The sequence below is a fragment of the Episyrphus balteatus genome (assembly GCF_945859705.1).
Source record: "Episyrphus balteatus chromosome X unlocalized genomic scaffold, idEpiBalt1.1 SUPER_X_unloc_1, whole genome shotgun sequence".
Classification (NCBI taxonomy): Eukaryota; Metazoa; Arthropoda; class Insecta; order Diptera; family Syrphidae; genus Episyrphus; species Episyrphus balteatus.
In genome coordinates this window covers 25,001-32,500 of record NW_026605125.1, presented here as the reverse complement: position 1 = coordinate 32,500, position 7,500 = coordinate 25,001, and the positions used below count along the sequence as shown (strand labels likewise).

Below are 7,500 nucleotides of genomic sequence, written 5' to 3'. Positions count from 1 at the left end.
AACTACTATCCGGGGAACAAAATTCAAGAATTTTTATTTACCCAGAACGAGTACATAAACCATGTTATTGCTTCCAATTCAAGCCCGACTATCTCAATCTTCAGAGCCAATCCTTATCCCGAAGTTACGGATCTAATTTGCCGACTTCCCTTACCTACATTATTCTATCGACTAGAGACTCTTCACCTTGGAGACCAGCTGCGGATATCGGTACGGCCTGTTGAGAAGTTTGCGTAATCCCACCATAAATTTTCAAGGTCCGAGGAGAAAATATCGACACAACAGTAAATGTCATGCTCTTCTAGTCCATCTACCATATCTCTCTTCGAAAGACTTCCATGGTAGTACGACTATAAAACAGAAAAGAAAACTCTTTCGATATCTCTCGACGGCTTCTTTATGGTCGTTCCTGTTGCCAGGATGAGCAAAAAGCCCATTTTTAATAACAAACGGATACTCAACAGGTTACGGAATTGGAACCGTATTCCCTTTCGTTCAAAATTTATCAAGTGTTTTAAATATTTATTTTTGTATTTTTTATTTCATATAATAATAATATATATTTTTGTATTTTTAATTTTTTATTTTAATATTTTTTTTTATATACTTTTGTATATTTTTTTTATTTATATTTGCTCATATATTTTTTTTTATATTTTTTTTTTTTTATTTTTAATAACATAATATATATATTTTTGTAATTTATTAAAATGTTTTTTTAATTTTTATTTTTTATTTTTTATAACTTGAAAATTTTCAGCTTTCGCCTTGAACTTAGGACCGACTAACTCGTGATCAACCACTGTTCACACGAAACCCTTCTCCACTTCAGTCCTCCAAGGTCTCATTCGATTATTTGCTACTACCACCAAGATCTGTACCAATAGCGGCTCCATGCAGGCTTACGCCAAACACTTCTAAGCACACCATTGTACCCTCCTACTCACTAAAGTTTCAAAATTTAAATTCAATCAGATCGAAAATAAACCATCTACTTTAGCGATAATGTATAGGTATACAACTTAAGCGCCATCCATTTTAAGGGCTAGTTGCTTCGGCAGGTGAGTTGTTACACACTCCTTAGCGGATTCCGACTTCCATGGCCACCGTCCTGCTGTTTTAAGCAACCAACGCCTTTCATGGTATCTGCATGAGTTGTTAATTTTGGCACCTTAACATTATGTTTGGTTCATCCCACAGCGCCAGTTCTGCTTACCAAAAGTGGCCCACTGGGCACAATATATCACAACCAAAACCTTCATATCAAGAAAGGCTAGGTTCTTACCCATTTAAAGTTTGAGAATAGGTTAAGATCGTTTCGACCCTAAGGCCTCTAATCATTCGCTTTACCAGATAAGATTATTTTATATAATTTTTAATTGCACCAGCTATCCTGAGGGAAACTTCGGAGGGAACCAGCTACTAGATGGTTCGATTAGTCTTTCGCCCCTATACTCAATTCTGACAATCGATTTGCACGTCAGAACTGTTTCGGTCTTCCATCAGGGTTTCCCCTGACTTCAACCTGATCAAGTATAGTTCACCATCTTTCGGGTCACAGCATATATGCTCAAGGTACGCTCTAGTTAGAGGCATAAATAATATAAATATCATTATGCATAACTGTATAGAACGCCCCGGGATTGAATAAATAATTCATAACAAATTATAAACTAATCCCATTAAATTAAGTTAAGTTAATTATGCCATTGGGTTTTATTAAAAATACCCAATGACTTGCACATATGTTAGACTCCTTGGTCCGTGTTTCAAGACGGGTCCCGAAGGTATCCTGAATCTATCGCATTGTTAATCATAAAAGTGCATACAATATAAATAAACAAATCAATAGATCTATTTACCATTGTAAAATTCCGAAAAATTTAAGCACAATATATAATTATATCTGTCAATGATTTATCAAATCCAAAACATTTATTTTATGTTGAAAATCCGAAGATAAACAATTTGAATAAACTTAAGTAATGGATCTTATGATAAATATTTATTACATTAACAGATTACAATGTCCTTATATGGAAAAATTGCACACTATTGTTAAAATATTTTTTATATATTTTTATATTAGTATTGAATTTTCCATAATGGATATTCAGGTTCATCGGGCTTAACCTCTAAGCAGTTTCACGTACTATTTAACTCTCTATTCAGAGTTCTTTTCAACTTTCCCTCACGGTACTTGTTTACTATCGGTCTCATGGTTATATTTAGTTTTAGATGGAGTTTACCACCCACTTAGTGCTGCACTATCAAGCAACACGACTCTTTGGAAACACCTTCTAGTAATCATTAACGTTATACGGGCCTGGCACCCTCTATGGGTAAATGGCCTCATTTAAGAAGGACTTAAATCGTTAATTTCTCATACTAGATTATAGATGTTCCATACACTGCATCCCATATTTGCCATAAAGACAAAATGGCTTAGTGCTGAACTGATTTCTTTTCGCTCGCCGCTACTAAGAAAATCCTTGTTAGTTTCTTTTCCTTCCCTCATTAATATGCTTAAATTCGGGGAGTTATCTCATATGAGTTGAGGTTGCTTAACACTTTTTATTTGCTTAATAATTTTATATACTCAATTCAAAATATTTTTTATATATCGATCATTTCAGCCATTTTATCAATTCAAGTAGAATGCCTCAATTGCCAAATTATATTATGACAACGATCTGCAATGTTAGAAATTTTTATATACTAACATCCTCTAAAAAATAGATAAAACGAACTTACTGTCGCTCGATATTATTTTGAGGTATATATTATATTTTAATATTATGAATTTTTACAAATCCAATAATATAACATGCGCATTTGATAAATCAAAAGCAGCTTATTTAGCATAGTATCACAACCCTCAACCATATGTAGTCCAAGCAGCACTTCAAAATTAATTAAAGTACATAACAGCATGGACTGCTATATGCGTTCAAAATGTCGATGTTCATGTGTCCTGCAGTTCACACGATGACGCACAGTTTGCTGCGTTCTTCATCGACCCATGAGCCAAGTGATCCACCGCTTAGAGTATTATTATTTTTTTATTTTATATTTAGTCAATTTTTTTTTTTAAGAAATAAAAATTTATTTCTTTTTATATTTTATGTATTTTTTTTATGTTGCGAATGTCCAATTCCAAAGAATCGTTAACTTATAAATTTCTTTTAAAGAAATCTAAGTACAACATTTTTATACATTTTTATTTTTATATATATATATCGTTACAACTTATGCTATGCGTTTTAGCCGGATAGTACCGGGATATTGTCCAAGTACGACACCTTTAGGGGTTAATTCGTCGCAACGTATACACGCCACGCCGAAGGGCGGGTTTTTACACCCAGGAGGATATTACCCCGAAGGGTACGACACCTTTGTTTTTTCGACTTTTGCTCTAGCAAGTTTGTTTATGCATATATATATTTTCATAAGCGTCACTATTTCGATGACGATGACAATTGGCTACCATTTAAATATTTTGTTCATATTTTTTTTTGAAAAAAAAAGACCGAATGCATTACTTATAGTAATACACCCAGTCTAATTTGTTTTTGTATTTTGGTTATAACGTCACTATTTAGATGACAACACCATTTGGCTACGATTTAAATATTTTGTTCATATTTTTTTTTGAAAAAAAAAGACTGAATGCATTACATATAGTAACACACCCAGTCTAATTTGTTTTTGTATATTGGCTAAAAACGTCACTATTTAGATGACGACACCATTTGGCTACCATTTAAATATTTTGTTCATATTTTTTTTTTGAAAAAAAAAGACTGAATGCATTACTTATAGTAACACACCCAGTCTATTTTGTATTTGTTTTTTTTTTATTATATATATATCGTTACAACTTATGCTATGCGTTTTAGCCGGATAGTACCGGGATATTGTCCAAGTACGACACCTTTAGGGGTTAATTCGTCGCAACGTATACACGCCACGCCGAAGGGCGGGTTTTTACACCCAGGAGGATATTACCCCGAAGGGTACGACACCTTTGTTGTTCGACTTTTGCTATAGCAAGTTTGTTTATTCATATATATATTTTCATAAGCGTCACTATTTCGATGACGATGACAATTGGCTACCGTTTAAATACTTTGTTCTTAATTTTTTTTGAAAAAAAAAGACTGAATGCATTACTTATAGTAACACACCCAGTCTAATTTGTATTTGTATTTTTACTTCTTTTGAAGTATTCTTTTTTGTATTTGTTTATATATTTATTGTATATTTTATACATTTTGTACCATAATTGTACATTTTTATTTTTATATTTTATTTTTCTTTTTTATATATATTAAATATATATAAATTTTATTTTATTGGAAAAATCACGTTAATGATCCTTCCGCAGGTTCACCTACGGAAACCTTGTTACGACTTTTACTTCCTCTAAACCATCAAGTTTGGTCAACTTCTGCGAAACAACCGTAACACGTTAGCGTCACAGTGATCACGTCCGGAGACCTCACTAAATAATTCAATCGGTAGTAGCGACGGGCGGTGTGTACAAAGGGCAGGGACTTAATCAATACGAGTTAATGACTCGCACTTACTAGGAATTCCAAGTTCATGTGAACAGTTTCAGTTCACAATCCCAAGCATGAAAGTGGTTCAGCGGTTTACCCGGACCTCTCGGTCTAGGAAATACACGTTGATACTTTCATTGTAGCGCGCGTGCAGCCCAGGACATCTAAGGGCATTCCAGACCTGTTATTGCTCAATCTCATTATTGCTAGACGCAATTTGTCCATTTAAGAAGCTAGTGTCCTTATAATGGGACAAACAAACAGGTACGACTCCACTAACATAAACACATTCAAACACAATTATATTTTACTATATTCATGAATGAAGGCTATGAAAGCTTCAACATCATAATCCTGAAAGCATCTATTTAATATATTTGAGTCTCGTTCGTTATCGGAATTAACCAGACAAATCACTCCACGAACTAAGAACGGCCATGCACCACCACCCATAGATTCGAGAAAGAGCTATCAATCTGTCTTACACGCTTATGTTCGGACCTGGTAAGTTTTCCCGTGTTGAGTCAAATTAAGCCGCAGGCTCCACTCCTGGTGGTGCCCTTCCGTCAATTCCTTTAAGTTTCAGCTTTGCAACCATACTTCCCCCGGAGCCCAAAAGCTTTGGTTTCCCGGGAAGCGACTGAGAGAGCCATAGAAGTAGCTACACCCAATTGCTAGCTGGCATCGTTTATGGTTAGAACTAGGGCGGTATCTGATCGCCTTCGAACCTCTAACTTTCGTTCTTGATTAATGAAAACATCTTTGGCAAATGCTTTCGCTTAAGTTAGTCTTACGACGGTCCAAGAATTTCACCTCTCGCGTCGTAATACTAATGCCCCCAATCTGCTTCTATTAATCATTACCTCTTGATCTAAAAACCAATGAAAGTAGATCAGAAGTCTTATTTCATTATTCCATGCACAAAATATTCAGGCATTTGGAGCCTGCTTTAAGCACTCTAATTTGTTCAAAGTAATTGTAACGGCCCACAACAGCACTCGATGAAGAGCACTGAAGCAGGTTTTAATAGGAGGAATACATAATGGTACATAAGTATCATAAATGTATAAGAACTCCACCGATAATACGCTTGCATACATAAGGTAATGTACAATCCACAATTGTAGTTGTACTACCCGTATGAAGCACAAATTCAACTACGAACGTTTTAACCGCAACAACTTTAATATACGCTATTGGAGCTGGAATTACCGCGGCTGCTGGCACCAGACTTGCCCTCCAATTGGTCCTTGTTAAAGGATTTAAAGTGTACTCATTCCAATTACAGGGCCTCGGATATGAGTCCTGTATTGTTATTTTTCGTCACTACCTCCCCGAACTGGGAGTGGGTAATTTACGCGCCTGCTGCCTTCCTTAGATGTGGTAGCCGTTTCTCAGGCTCCCTCTCCGGAATCGAACCCTGATTCCCCGTTACCCGTAGCAACCATGGTAGTCCTAGATACTACCATCAATAGTTGATAGGGCAGACATTTGAAAGATCTGTCGTCGGTACTAGACCATACGATCGGCAAATTATCTAGAGTTCAACCATTATAACGATTTCCGAAGAAATCGCTTGGTTTTAGCCTAATAAAAGCACACGTTCCAAAAGGTCCGTGTTTATATTGCATGTATTAGCTCTAGAATTACCACAGTTATCCAAGTAACTGTTAACGATCTAATAAACCATAACTGATATAATGAGCCTTTTGCGGTTTCACTTTTAATTCGTGTGTACTTAGACATGCATGGCTTAATCTTTGAGACAAGCATATAACTACTGGCAGGATCAACCAGAATAATGTTATAATATTTTATTTTTAATATTATTTGAAATTTTGAAAAATAACATCAATCTCCTCTCAATAAATCCAATGATAAAGTTTTTATTTTTTTTTTTTTTATTTATTTATATTTATACATACTTTTTGTTTTATATCCTCCCTAATAGGGATAATTATTATTTTATTTTTTTTACCAACACAATTTTTATTTGTATATATTTTTTGGTAAATTTATTTTTATTTTTATTTATTTGTATGTATTTTGTATGGGTATTTTGTATGGGTATTTTGTATTTTTACTTTTATCTGGAAAATGAGGGAAAATGCATTTCACAAAGGTTTCATATAACAACTATTTTTATTTTAACAAAGAGAACTCCTACCGTATGGTGAACTCTGATATTGTTAAATTTTAGTGTAGCACCTTTCACAAATACATATCAATGATTATTTTCAAATTTCTAATATTTTCTTTTACTTCAATATATTGAAGTGTTTTTGGAATATTTTTATAAAATAAACCATTTATTTATGATATAGAATTAATAATTCTTTTTAATAATTTTTCTTTATGAACATTTTTATGTTCAACAAATAATCCCAATTGGAAATTAATATTTATTATTTTTTTTTCGACATTACTTTACTTAAAGTATTTTTTTTTGACATCTTTGCCACAAAGCCAGTGTTCTTAGCCACAACGCCGTGGTACCACTTTTGGTGAAAACGAGGTGCGAGTCCCCGCCCAATCATAATACCACATTACCAGTAAGTTAATTCGTTGCAACTTAAAAAGCCACATCGAAAGAGGTTTACATACATGTTTCCTTAACATCAAAATATGCGCCCCCTTTGGTAGTTTGAGTTTTTTTCACAACAAAGTGGAGGTAAATAACATGACCAAACTAATAACTTCATATTTTCCTCTTTTTGGATCGAAAATGCTCGATTCCGTAAAATAGATTTGAAACATACTTGGATACATTCGGTTCGGCGAATTTTCACAAAAAAAGTTGACCCTTTTTTTGGGACTTAGTGCAATTTTTGAAAAATTTTGTATGGGAAAAAGTCAACTTTTTCCAGAAATCCGAAAAAAGGCCCAAAAACGCACTTGGTTGCGGTCGAGTTTTACTAGGGTAGGAAAAACCACTTGC

At 34.1% G+C, this 7,500-nt stretch overlaps 2 non-coding genes and 1 pseudogene across 2 annotated transcripts; all 3 read right to left on the bottom strand.

The window, feature by feature from the left end:
- LOC129920806 (large subunit ribosomal RNA) overlaps positions 1-2,563 on the bottom strand; it is a 5,429-nt pseudogene extending 2,866 nt beyond the window's left edge.
- A 309-nt stretch (positions 2,564-2,872) lies between these two features.
- LOC129920839 (5.8S ribosomal RNA) lies at positions 2,873-3,051 on the bottom strand. The gene has a single exon (XR_008773376.1). It is a non-coding gene; the product is annotated as a 5.8S ribosomal RNA (ribosomal RNA).
- A 1,319-nt stretch (positions 3,052-4,370) lies between these two features.
- Positions 4,371-6,362, bottom strand: LOC129920856 (small subunit ribosomal RNA). Its single transcript, XR_008773392.1, has one exon. It is a non-coding gene; the product is annotated as a small subunit ribosomal RNA (ribosomal RNA).
- Between the last annotated feature and the right edge of the window lie 1,138 nt (positions 6,363-7,500).